Source organism: Macrobrachium nipponense, chromosome 47 (genome assembly GCF_015104395.2).
Source record: "Macrobrachium nipponense isolate FS-2020 chromosome 47, ASM1510439v2, whole genome shotgun sequence".
Lineage (NCBI taxonomy): Eukaryota > Metazoa > Arthropoda > Malacostraca > Decapoda > Palaemonidae > Macrobrachium > Macrobrachium nipponense.
The window spans coordinates 10487142-10500759 of record NC_087222.1 but is presented as its reverse complement, the minus strand read 5'-3'; positions in this window follow the sequence as shown (position 1 = coordinate 10500759).

The window sequence follows — 13618 nt, the reverse complement described above, 5'->3', positions numbered from 1 at the left end:
GAGGTAGATTAATAGTGACAAAACTATACCAGGAAAAAATAAGAAAGCACACAGGACATTAATCCACTACGCACCAGCATCGATAATGCAGCGTCTATTCAATGCGTTGCCAGTTCATCTGAGGAATATATTAGGAGTGAGCGTAGATGTGTTTAAGAATAAGCTCGACAAATATCTCAGCTGCATCCCAGACCATCTAAGATTGGAAGATGCAAATATACCGGAAGATGTACTAGCAACTCTCTGGTAGACATTAGAGGTGCCTCACACTGAGGGACCTGGGGCAACCCGAACAAGATGTAAGGTCTGTAAGGTCTGTAAGGTCTCGTGCGCCCTTCAGTAAGTGTAACGAGGTGTATGAAGACTCTGCTATTCCTAAATCGGTTGAGTGCATACAGATATATGTGTAAGTGAAATGGGTATTATGTATATACAGTGTATGGGTATGGGTATATGTATGTATATACATAGTGAATTTGAGTATAGTGATGTATAAAAAAGACATAACTACATATTTGTTGATTCTGTACATAAATTACATATATTGTGTCAAATAAAAACCAAAAAAATTATGTTTAGACCGGGACATCAACATCCTTTTGCTTTCATTTCTAGAAAATCTAGTCTTAGGCGTAAGGCCTCAATTTTGTGTCCATAATAACATCAGTATATTGTCTTATTATATCTACGTCGATCTATATTGATAGCTCACTTACATAGTAGAAGCTGTTAGGCCTATGTTTCAATTTTGCTCTCACCCCCCGCGGGGTTTACGTATTGGCGTTTCTGAAGACCCCTCACTTCCACCATACACTTCGACACCAAATCTAGCCCCCCCCCCCCCCCCCCCGCCCCCCCACCCCCCCCCCCCGCCACCCGCCTTGCTTCTAGAAGAGAAAGAGAGCGATAGATAAAAAATTACAAGAAGTGTTCAATCGTCCGACTGCCTGAACGTATACTTCATCTTTGCGAATGATCCGTTTTCCTTCCTTTATCAGAATTCCCTTTGTCCTTTTATCCGTTTCCGGTTGGTGCTTCCTCTTTCTTTTTCTTCTTCTTTGTCTTCTTCTTCTTCTTCTTCTCATAAATCGAGAGCATCATTATATTCCTGATGACGATTCTGTAGCACCTCAATGCGCACACAAGTCCACCCATTTGGCATACAGAGTCTGCTGTTACAAAATGCTTTTAAACTTTTTGTGGAAAAGATGCTGTTTTCAAAATACTGCTCAAAATGCAGTAAAATATGTTGTTCGAAAAGGCTGTTGAAATGCTGTTCTAATGCTGTCCACCAAAAAATGTCAAAAGTGCGTTACTTATTTAAGTATGGTTTGTCTTTTTCCCTGAAGTAGGAAAAAATAGGAAAAGAAAGTCGAGGCGGTTTTTGAGACGAGAGAGAGAGAGAGTAGAATATTTTCACTCGTCTTCGAAGTCTGACTGAAAGTGTGGGGGGAAGGGGGTTTGGGGGGAGGGGTTTGGGGGGGGGGGGGGGTGCGGGATGGGGCTGGACGTTGGCAGCACCGTCTAGAAACAACCTCCATGACACAAGAGTCGGTTTTATTCTTCATCATCATCAGACTTTCAAAGACTTTGACGCTCCTCCTCCTCCTCCTCCATCATTTCTTGAAGGATCGCCATCATCCATTCATTCCGTTTCCTGTCTTCGAGGATGCAAGTGATTCCCACACAATATCCCAAACAATACGTTCAGTAGTTAGAAAATGCCGGAACCGGAGTGCGGTTTTGGGCGACAAAGTAGCATGTGGGCTGCTGCACGTATGAAGGAAGCCCTTTTCTACCAGAGTGCAATTTGAGGTATGCTCCTATAACTGTCGATTTGTAATTGATAATATGTACTTTTGTTTTTAATGAGAATTCTTATACTTTGTTAATAATGTATGAACTATTTTATTATTATTTACCATCTAAGACTATATGCAATAAAGCAGAATTTTAATTGATTTTGGATTTGTTTACTTTTAAACATTTACTCTATATAAGTTAATAGCCCTTATTCCATTTTATAATGTAAATACATAATTTTAGGTACTGTGATGAAATCGAAAGATTTTGAAACATGTTTATGGAAATAAAAAGAACACTTAAGGAATTTTATTCAAGATGAAATATGTCGACCTATACTGTACTCTGTCCCTGAGGAATTACGAAAACTAAATAGATGCACTGCATCCAAACAAAAGAACAGCAGAACTGCCATTCAAATGGTATGAGATAGAGTATGTAAATGTAACTGATGTTACTTTTTTTTCCATATACAAGAAACACTTCTTTTGTCTTTTTTTTTTTTCAAGCAAAAGTTGTTACATTTTACTGTTACTTTGTTTCCTAATACTTTCTTTCCGATCACCAAATTATGTGAACGAGCCCATTAACCAGGTCGCTTCTAGTCTTTTGCATTTAGTCTCCAGTACAACAGTACCAGATGCTTATAGGCCTAAGTGGGCATTGCACAACATCTTACGGTGCAACATGAATATTTGTTGCGTAATGCAACATTCATTTAATGTAACAAAGAGGAAACTGTCACTTTAGTCATTTTAGATCCGCGGTCATTCACTTGCATATCCACACAAGACATTCAAAACTTATATTCATACAAGACATTATAAAAAGTTTGAAGTACTACTGTTGGCACATAGGCCTAAGTATCTTGCCATCCAAAATGGTAATTATGCAGTGAGTAAACGCCGGATACGATGAAGAAATGGTGGTAAACATCATCATAATCATCATAATGGCCACATCACATCGAGAACTGCAATTTAAATCTGCCCGATACCAGTTGAAATACCAGACTACTTGATTAGGAGCGTCGTCATGTCTGTGGAGCCTTGATTCGTGATAGACATCTTCAGTTATTTAAAGATTTCAAGTTTTAATTGTAATGATCCGAAAAGCAATTGTATATATTTTTCATTATGTTAGACTTTTTTCTACATACAATATTTTCTCTAGGTCTGTGCAGAAACTTAGAGAACGTTTTAAGAAAATAATAAAACCGTTGGACAGAAACGTTTAACTGTCATGTCGGCCTATTCATGCCAGTGGACAGATCCTGATGGCAACGTATCTTCTGTGTGTGTGTGTGCAGTATTGGGTTGACAATACTACTGCGGTGCCTAATTGCATTCCATATGGACTATAATGATAATAGTAATACTAATAATAACGAGAGTGTTTTGGTAAAAGACCCTCTTTTAGGCAAATACTGTTAAAGAGAATGGCAGAATTAGGCGAGATAATTTTACATATTTTTTTTTCTATTTTCCTTACAATCCGTCATAATTGGAATTTCTAAAAATTATAGAAATGTTGAAGGTGATCTTTTACTTCATTATTGTACAACAGGATCTCGGGTCCAGGTCAAGCAAGGATTGTAACAATATAATAATGACAATTTGGGTTCAGTCTACCCTTTCTTATTTTATTCTGATCTGATCAAGATACGACGCGCATCTCCAGTTCACAACTTCCCATTTCTCTCTCTCTCCTAGCTTAGTGTAGATTATAGTGGCGTGCCGGTTCATAAGTGATAAATAAGACTAATCACTCATAAAAAAAATATGACAGGCCATGTAGCTCCCCCACCCTTTGGTTGAAGCCAGGGCCAATAAGAAGCTGTCTTCAGGGTCAGGCTCCGATCCGTGGACTGCCTTAGTGGTTCGTAGGGGGGTTTTGTCAGACTACTCAGTACCATGGTCAGATCCCAATCTGGGGCTTTTAGCTCCTTTGGTGGACATGACTGTTCAAAGCTCCTCATCAGCATGGCCAACTCCCATGAAGACGAAATGTCCACTCCTTTCTATCTTCTGAAGCTGTCACAGAGCAAGAGGTCGAAGCCCCCCCCCCCCCACCCCCCCCCCCCCCCTCCCTACCCTGGTCTACCTCCTCCCGGGTGACGGAACCCCTATCTGAGCTCCCAAAAACCCACACCCGTCCACCCCACAACACACACACACTGAAGGCAATCCAGTTACCACCGTGTGCGGACCCACACGTATGCACGTACACACCCTTTCCTCACCAACACCGCCATAGCAGCAGCAGCAGCAGCCGTTGTTGAAGAGCTTTAACCGACATCTAGAAACAGCGGAGTAGCCGCCATCAGTCGGCGTGGTTGATATTGGTAATAGCGTTCCCCCCACTTTCGATGGTCGCCCGGTTCGATTCTCGGTCATTCTTCATTGAGTAGTGAGAGATGTGTAATTTCTGGTGATAGAAGTTCACTCTCGACGTGGTTCGGAAGTCACGTATTTAGCCGTTGGTCCCGTTGCTGAATAACCACTTGGTTCCATGCACGTAAAAGCACCATACAAACAAACAAACAAACAAAACAAACAGCGAGTGAGTTCGTCCGCCCACGCTATTGTTTTATTTATTGTTCGCCATTTCTCTCATTTTTCAGTAACGGACGCGATGTGGGTGTCCTTCGTGGTCAATTTAATATGCGCTGTACAGGAAGGGAATTACAGTGCAGTGATAATACAGAGAAATGAAATGATAAACGATGCAAATATGGCAGATGTATTAAAATTGAGTTTGATGCCGAAGCACAGTTTAATTTGTTATGCTTGCTTCTTTTTGCATGAATATATTACAACAGGTTAACCCCCCCCCCCACCCACCCCACTCTCTCTCTCTCTCTCTCTCTCTCTCAACAGTCGACTAACAAGTTAGGGTTCATCACTGATGTCTGTGAATGATCCAATTTTCCTTCAGTAATATTTTTTTTCACCTTCTGGATTCGTTCGAAATAAACGACGATGGTTTCATCATCTTAGTTATTCACTATTCCTCAATCCTCCATATTCCTTATTACTCACTCCTCAGTATCAATATGCATTCCACTCACCTCATTCCTTAATACTCATTCCCCAATATTCTTTCCCTCCTAAATACTCATTCCAAACTCCTCATTCCTCTCTACTCATTGGGACTTATTCTTCCTTCCTTTACTCATCCCTCATTCTTATTCCTCCTTCCTCGGCAATCATTCCTAATTAGTCGCCCACATTCCTCACTCTTCGTTACTCATTCCTCACGGGTTCTTCTTCATTCCTCCCTCCTCATTCCTGATCAACAATTCTTCATTCGAATTCTTCCTCCTTCGTTTCTCTTTTCTCATTCTTCATTCGTCACTTGCCATTCCTCTCTCCTCAGTCGGTAGTCTGCATTCCTCCTCCCCCTCCTCCTCCTCCTGCACAGTGCTGTTGTGTTCTGAGTAGCGAAAATAAACTGTAATTAATCATAGACTCCTATTCTCTCTCTCTCAAATGGAGACGAGAAATCCAATCACTAATTTGATGTTTTATCATCACCACAATTCTTTCTCACTGATGACGTCATTTACCTTTAAACGTATTCCATCACAAGGAGAGAGAGAGAGAGAGAGAGAGAGAGAGAGCAGAACTAGGCCTATGCTTGTAGTACAGGATACAAACCGTTTACGAACAGGGATATAATATAAATATTATATTGGCATTTTAAAATCCTCAATACATTTATTTTGACCTTTATTCCAAAGGAACATAAAAGCGAGGTTTCCCTTTCAAGTAGGTTGAGGCTCTAATAAGAAAAATCTATACAAACAAAAACGTCATCAAGTGAAGCCTTCGTTCGTTCGGAGCGAGTGACTCACAGAGCCTCCGAAAGCCTTCACGACACAGACACATTTACAACAGATGTATATTTCACCAAGTTATTGGATATGAGTATTGCTTTCAATCATTAATAAGTATCAATTTCCATCACAAATGACAGAATAACCATTTGATTTTGAGTGACTGAAAATTTACGAGAAATTAATAATGATTTTTTTTTCAAAATATTTTGAATCTGGGGCAACGAATCGAACACCGGTGACACCAGAGTTTACATGTTGTCGGATTTAACCGTCTGTCTCTATCTTATAGACTTTAATAATAGACGCCATTGCAATCTTCATTCAGTCCTTCTTCTTCTAAAGTACACTCACAGAGTCCATCGCAGGGTATCAACGAGATGTTAAGTATGAAAAGTACAAAAAGTAATTGCCAGACTCACTCCAGACTTTCTATTTAATTTTAAAAATTCATTTTGAAATGAGAGAGTAAGAAGGAGGAGGCCATAGCATTCATATTTGCAAATTGTTTTCTTGTTTATAACAACGTTTTAAGACAACGTTGTCTGCTTGTTTTGTTCCCAAAAGAGATCACCAGTTTTTTTTATATCTCTTTTCTTATCTTTCCGGTTCGTCGTATTTTAAGAGTTAATTATTATTATTTTTTTTTTTTTTATTTATATAACTTTTTTTGCTAAGTAAACCGTGGAGTGAACGGCATTAATGTTTTATTATAAGGGAGAGAGAGAGAGAGAGAGAGATACTCGCAGGGAACCCATAAAAGAGGGAATTAAAAGCAGAAGTCTTGAGTGAGGGATATCAATCAGTAAAGGCTTACTATGTACATCAACCCTGCCAGCAGCCCCTAACCCCTGCCCCCCCCTTAAATACTAGCTGCTGCTGTGTGTGTGTAAGCATGAATTCAGTGCTTATTTAACGTCTGTGTGTGCATGAGAAAGTAGAGGTAATGCAAATATAAGCGATGGCCGTTCACGGACAAATTCGCACGAACCTAATTTCTAAAGAAATGTTTGTAACTTTATATATGACGTCCATCTGTGTGTGTGTGTGTGTGGATAGGAGGATGATAGTTGTGCGTACATATCATGTCTGGTTGTTGTACTGCAGAGCGTATTGAAAGCTGAAAAGTACTATATAGCTTCAGTATATATAGTTCGTCCTGTGAAAACCTATGAAGAGGTAAGTGTGTAAATATAATGATTTTATTTTATTTCAAGCAAATTGTCAGTAACCAAGGTATAGTAAGAAAGCAAAAAAAAACTCCTAGTGTTTCCTTCCCTTAAGAACTGAATACTGCTGTTTGCTTTCAATATTTTCCATTACGTAAAAAAAGTAAAAAAAAAAAAAGAATGAAGCAAATCATAGATTATCCAACACAGCTTCTTCTTCTTGAACTGAGGCAGATTGAGGATTTGAATTCACAAAGAAACTTCAATCCTTATTCTATTTATTTATTTTTTTTTAATCGACGCTGTGATGTGTAAGATCACAAACAGTGAATGTGGAATTTGCAGGTGAACAAAATGCATCTGAGATTAATATAAACTGTTCATTTGGAGATGGAGGTCCTGCTGCTGCTGCTAAGAGCTCTGTTCTGTGGAAGTGGTGCGGCACCTGCCTGGATAAGAAGGAAGCCGGCAGCAACAAGTAACAACTAACTACACGAGACTTCTGTGCACTACATACGTCAAAGCAGTAACAATTCACATATGATATAATAGAAATAAAAGAAGGGAATTTCACTAATTTAACATAATGATGCAATATAAAAACAATTAAATGGATTGCAGAACCAATACAAAATCTGAAGTCTCATGATCAGGCCGGGCGCACATTGAAACACAGGGCAGCCCAGAGCAGGGCAGACTGAGGGCAGGGCTGGTCAGGTCAGCATAGGCATGGTGCGTACATTGAGAAGCAGTCTGTCGTCCTATTTAGGTCCTCAGCTCAGAATCTGACTCGGAAAATGAATTCGAGAAAACTTTGATATTATATGACATTTGTAGGGGAAAGAGATCACTGTGGAGGAGTGAGTAGCCTACATAGCCAAGAGGAATGAATGCCCATGGTGCATTTGGTTTAACATCTGAGTTGAGTGACGCAAGATTCAAAAATTATTTCAGATTAAGCAGAAAACAATTTGATGAGGTGCATAACATGATACAAAGTGACAACATATCATCTGAAGGTTGCAACGCCCATAAACCAATCGGGAGTAGAGAAAAACTGGCTGCGTTTTTAATGTCAGTTTTATTTTCCTTCATGTCTGTCTTTCAGCAATCCACTGGTGAACAATTCCCTTTTCTTTTGACCTGTAAAACTGCCTCCATAGTGTCGTTATAATGGATAATTGTAAAAGGGAAACATAACAGGAAAAACAGTGTTGATAAGCACTCAGGTCTTTCCGAGAGATTCATCAAAAATTAACAAAATCATCAGACATAATTATGACTTTCACATCATATAATAATTTGGTGGGAAATCAGGGGATGTGTCCTGATACTGTTCTGAAAACACAGGGAGAGATTGTCATATATATATATATATATATATATATATATATATATATATATATATATATATATATATATATATATATATATATCAGTAGTAGATGCATCAGTAGGTGTACATGCAGGAAGAGTAGGACCTTAGGGTGAGTGGGAGGAATGGCTTTGGGAATAAGGAGACATGCTGAGCAAGGTTTCTTTAGCGTCTGAAACTATGCGAAATACATCCCGTTTGACTCTCTCTCTTCATGATTGATTGAGATCGATTCCTTGAGCAGAGCAGTAACATCATCAGTCTTCTGCTTTTTCTTGACTTCTCTTGCATGCTGAGCTGTAGGGTCAGCAATGCTCTCACCACCATCATCAAATCCATCATCGAGCCCGGGATTTTTACGTGAAGCAGTGATGAGTTGTGGGTGCCCTTCTTCCACCGAACTACTGTCATTATCTCGTTGTCAGTCAGTGGATGATATGATGTGAATGACTGAGCGAATTACTTCCTGTGCGCAGAAAACTGCGTTTCAAACACTGCCTGATGCAGGCTGAAGCATTTCTGCCCATGCGCTGTGCTGTCCTGCGTGACAATGTGCGCGCTTACATTATACAGAGTGAAATGCAGTTTCCTGCCCTGCTCTCCGCTGCCTCTGTCGGCAGCGTCTCGATGTGCAGCGCCCGGCCTCACATGGAGCCAGTGTTCGGGAGTACACTCAGGAAGAAAACTTAAGATACAGTTTTCATTAGCTTTCGTTCATCGAATTTCCCATTTGTTTTTCCTGAAAAGACATAATATCGCTAAATTTAATCTAGAATATGAAAATGCACTGCAAATTATATCATATTAGTTAAAACTGCAAAACAAAACCGCTCAGATACTTAAAAACACGATATATGTCCGAAGTAATTGGAATTTCTCAGATGGATTCGTTCATAGAGATCTGGTAGATAGAATATGAATTTCTGATTGTAGTACTATGTATCACGACGACAAAATATACTCGTTTTCCTTCATGAACGGGGATATTATTGCATCATCGTAAGTGGTGGGGATATTATTGTATCATTGTAAATGGATGAATGCAATTATTTTTATCTTCTACAAACTCATGTTTGTATTCCAAAGCGTTTAATATTAACTGACGTCAATGGCAGCCAATGTTGCTAAGGCTAAGGTAGGTTGAGCAAATCTAGCTGCATCCGGAAGAGCGTTTTCTATGATGTGGAGGAGCCCTAGAACTTCGAGCGGGAAGCGCAAGTCACTGGATACTGGCTGTCGTAACGGACTTCACACTTTGATTACTATGACGTTGACATGGATCGAATGCTTGTTGCTGTTTACAAAGCTACTGTCTAAACATAATCTTTATCAAGGTTAAAGTGCATGTCAGATCAAAGATTTTCTGGCTATATGCTCCCATTACAAAGCAGTTCGTAGTAGCCTACAGCCCTCCACGACTGCATTTCTTTGCCGCGAGGCTTAAAGATCTCCCAACACAGCATTTTTTGCACGATATAAAACTTTAATTGCCTGTGCAATACATATTGAGTTATTTGTGGTAATAACTATTTTTACTTAACACAGCTTTTTTTCGGGAATGATTTGTGGATGAAACCCGATTTTCAAAAGTAAAGACTGTATCAAGAGAGCAAGAATGACCGCAGTCTGTGTCTAAAATTTTCCACGTCTTTTTACAATCTTTGAATGCTACGGCCACTGTCGAATGGAATCAAGATTAGGGTATGAATTTCCTAGAGAATTAACTTGAATATTATGATCTTCAATTTTATCTAGCATAGTGCAACACGATCTTGGCAGTCATATCATATCGCGCAAGCATAGGCCTATCGATAGAGATACTTTAATTCATAATATTTTTCTTCTGCCTTTCCCCCTCACAAGTCCGTCCACTTAATACTATAATTCTATTCTCTCTCTCTCTCTCGCTCTCTCTCTCTCTCTCTCATCTGTCTCTCTCTCTCTCTCTCTCTCTCTCTCAAACAAATACTTTAAAAGTATATATTACCACTCAATCTCCCAAAGTAAATATAATGAAATTAAGTAGTTATAGATAGGCCTAAGCTTTCACGTAAGCAGATTTTGCTCTCTCTCTCTCTCTCTCTCTCTCTCTCTCTCTCTCTCTCTCTCTCTTCTCTCTCTCTCTCTCTCTCTACTTGCAAAACACATTTGAAAAAAATTATCACTCAATCTCTCAAAGTAAATATAATCTCTATAGATAGGCATATGCTTGTGCTCTCTCTCTCTCTATTTCCCTCTCATCCAAGTTTCTCTCTCTCTCTCTCTCTCTCTCTCTCTCTCTCTCTCTCTCTCTCTCCACTTTTGAAACATTGAAAAATATTATCACTCAATCTCTCAAAGTAAATATAATGAATTAAGTATCTCTATCGATAGGCCTATGCTTGCCCTCTCTCTTTATCTCTCTCTCTATCGTCATAATATTTCATTCTTCACTGTATTGTTCCTCACGATTTCCACAAGAACTGCCCAAATTTTAAAACACTTTCTCTCATTGTTTAAGATCCGTCTTCAATTACGTATGAATTCTACGCCAGTTTAGTGTCAAAGATTACTTATAAATAAGGTTTGACAGTAAGTTTTAAAAAAGGATGATCGATATTCTACCCTAAACTGACGTTACCAAACCAACATTAACGAATAATATAGAGCCTGTTTCTACATTCAAGTATAAATGATTAAAGGACCTCTACAGAATCTTTATGGGGTAAAGTTAATGGAAATCTAGGAAGCAACAAACGCCGATTCTGAAGCTCCGCCCCTATCTAGAGTTGCCAGGTGTGGCATTATTGAACAATATATGTCCGAATATTTAAAAAAAAAACAGTATTTTAACTTTCCTTGCCGAGTGTACATTGACGGATTAACAAAACACCCACACGTGGTCACAGGTAGTTAGTCAGAAAACAATTCATTTTGTTTTAGGAACAAAGACCCATATGCCACAGGGCAGTATAAAATTAGCAAAATCCCGAAGACTACATTAAGGATTTAAGAGCAGCCAAACACACTGGTCAAAGGCAAGGTAATTAGAAAAAACAATACAATTTGTATTAGTAACAACATGGATTTACAAAAGTGTTCAGACAATGAGTGAGAAACGAACATATATAAATATAGCGAGCATGAGAAAAAGATTAATAAATAGAAATGTGGGACTAATTAAGTAGTAGTTAATTCATTTATTTTAAGGGCCTTCATAAACATTTTACAAATATGAGTCCAAATGGTACAATCCCAGACTAAGATTTAGGTTTTTTTAACAGTGATTTGTATAATTGCTGATTCCGATAAACTAGCAATTACAGTACTATCGCCCCAATTTATACAATTAGATTTTTTGCTTAGATGGAAAAATGGTGCATTTGAATTCTGGCCTGTTCTAACTGAATACATATACCGCTTTATGTGTACATATAAATTTTTACTTGATTGGTCGATATAAAAAGACTGGCAATCCTTACAAGAAATTTTGTAAATAATGTTATTTATTGCCGGACTATTCTTAATTAGCATACCTTTGATGGTATTGTTATAAGAGAACACAACATTTACATAAAAAATTTAAATATTAATTTTATGGTTTCAAATCCACGAAAGTAAGGCTAAGTACATTTTTAGGGGCTTCTTTTTAATTGTTAACAACAATATAAAACTTGTTATGAACTTTGCGATAACAAATCAGTTATATTTCCTTTCTTTTTTTGCATTCTGTTTTTCGGTTAAGGTATTGTGGACTCACAAACCACAAAGCAGGTAAGAACATGGAAGAACAAATTTAAATTTCAGTATTAAGATGGCGGTCAGAACAAAAATGTACATATGTTAAATTATTTGTGGGTTTCCTATAATTACTGAACTTACATTTAGTAGAGGAGCATATGTCACAAAATACCACTTCGTGGGATTTTGAATGAAGGGAAGGAGTGACTACATGGAAGACATTGCTGATATGGTCTACAATAACCTACTGCCAGGTGTTTTGTTTGAAACTGTGGCAGAGGCCCTATATGACGTCATCAATTCAAGATGGCCGCCATTATGTAGATGCTTTTAGATTTTCATCTATAACTCGTTTTAGAGTTAACCAAAGAAAAAACGTCATCAATAATGATTTGTTTAGTATAAAAAAGCAAACAAAAAAGTACAGGTGGTTTGATTTCATAAATCCTGCGATTTGCGAGCTATAACCATTTTTTTTTTCACCCATATAAATCCTAGTTTTCATTGCATTTCCATTACTTGCTGACTTCAAAGTAATCATATGAAAAATGTGATTGAAAAATCATTTTTCTTACCGTATAAAAAAGAACATAACATACAAAGATCCATTTTTTAATATAATTATCTCCTGCAGTGTTGCCAGACAGGGCTACAATCTTTTCATTCGTATACAAGTACTTACAGATTCCCCAAAAATAGCAGTTATTTATGTGTTCCATGCTTATAATTATTTTTCCCGGGTATATTACAAATTCTAACCGTGGTGTTTTTTCACTACAGATTAGAAAACAAAGCCACGAGGAAGCAGAGAAAGCAGAAAAATGCAGTACAGGAATCACACGAGAACAAAATAGTCTTTTGTGGAGAGTAAGGAAAAGATTTATTCTTGGACAGTTGAAATAAACATCAAAGGAAAATCTCATATCATTGTACGAAAACTAATTTGCAATTTGTTCTCTAGCTGGAAAAATATTATTTGCTGCGAATATTGTCGGTGTGTTTAGTTTTTAAGTACTTGAGAAAAGAAGTATCTAAACTGTGATGCACATTGAAATCGCTCTCCTCATTCATTCTTTTCCATAATTCAATGAGTCCGCATACTGAAAGTGTTCTAATAATAGACCAACCATCATTAGTTAAACAAGTAAACCCTTCACAGACTTGACTTACTGTATATTATGTCAGCAAAAAAGCAAATTCCCTCAGTGATTCTCAAAGAACTTTGAAAAATTATTAGATTGGTTTATGAAACAAGTTAAAAAATCCTCGAAGATATTCCCACATTGAAATGTTATTGGTTTACACCAAAAAAATCATTAGAAAAATTATCAAAACTAAGAAAAAGTAAAGAAATAGAAACTTTAGTTCATTTGATTCTTATGGACTATACCTCGGAGATATTCTAAAGCGTCGCTTTCACCGTTGTATTCGAGAACAATTTTTTTTTTATTCTTCGTCCGCGTTTCGATATTTTTTTCGTCGATTTATTTTCTTCATGCTGCTTAACGTTGGTATAGATGCTTGGACTGACGAAGGCACAACAGCTATACATTCATTTATAAGAACACTAGGTACTTCCTGTGATTCTTCTGCACGGCGTTTTAAATTTGCTTTCACTTTGGCAACTTGTACACTTGCTGCGGAAGCAGAATGGGTGTGTGTGTGTTCATTTATCTTCATAATCACAGCGCTGCTCTTGGTGTGGATCCATCC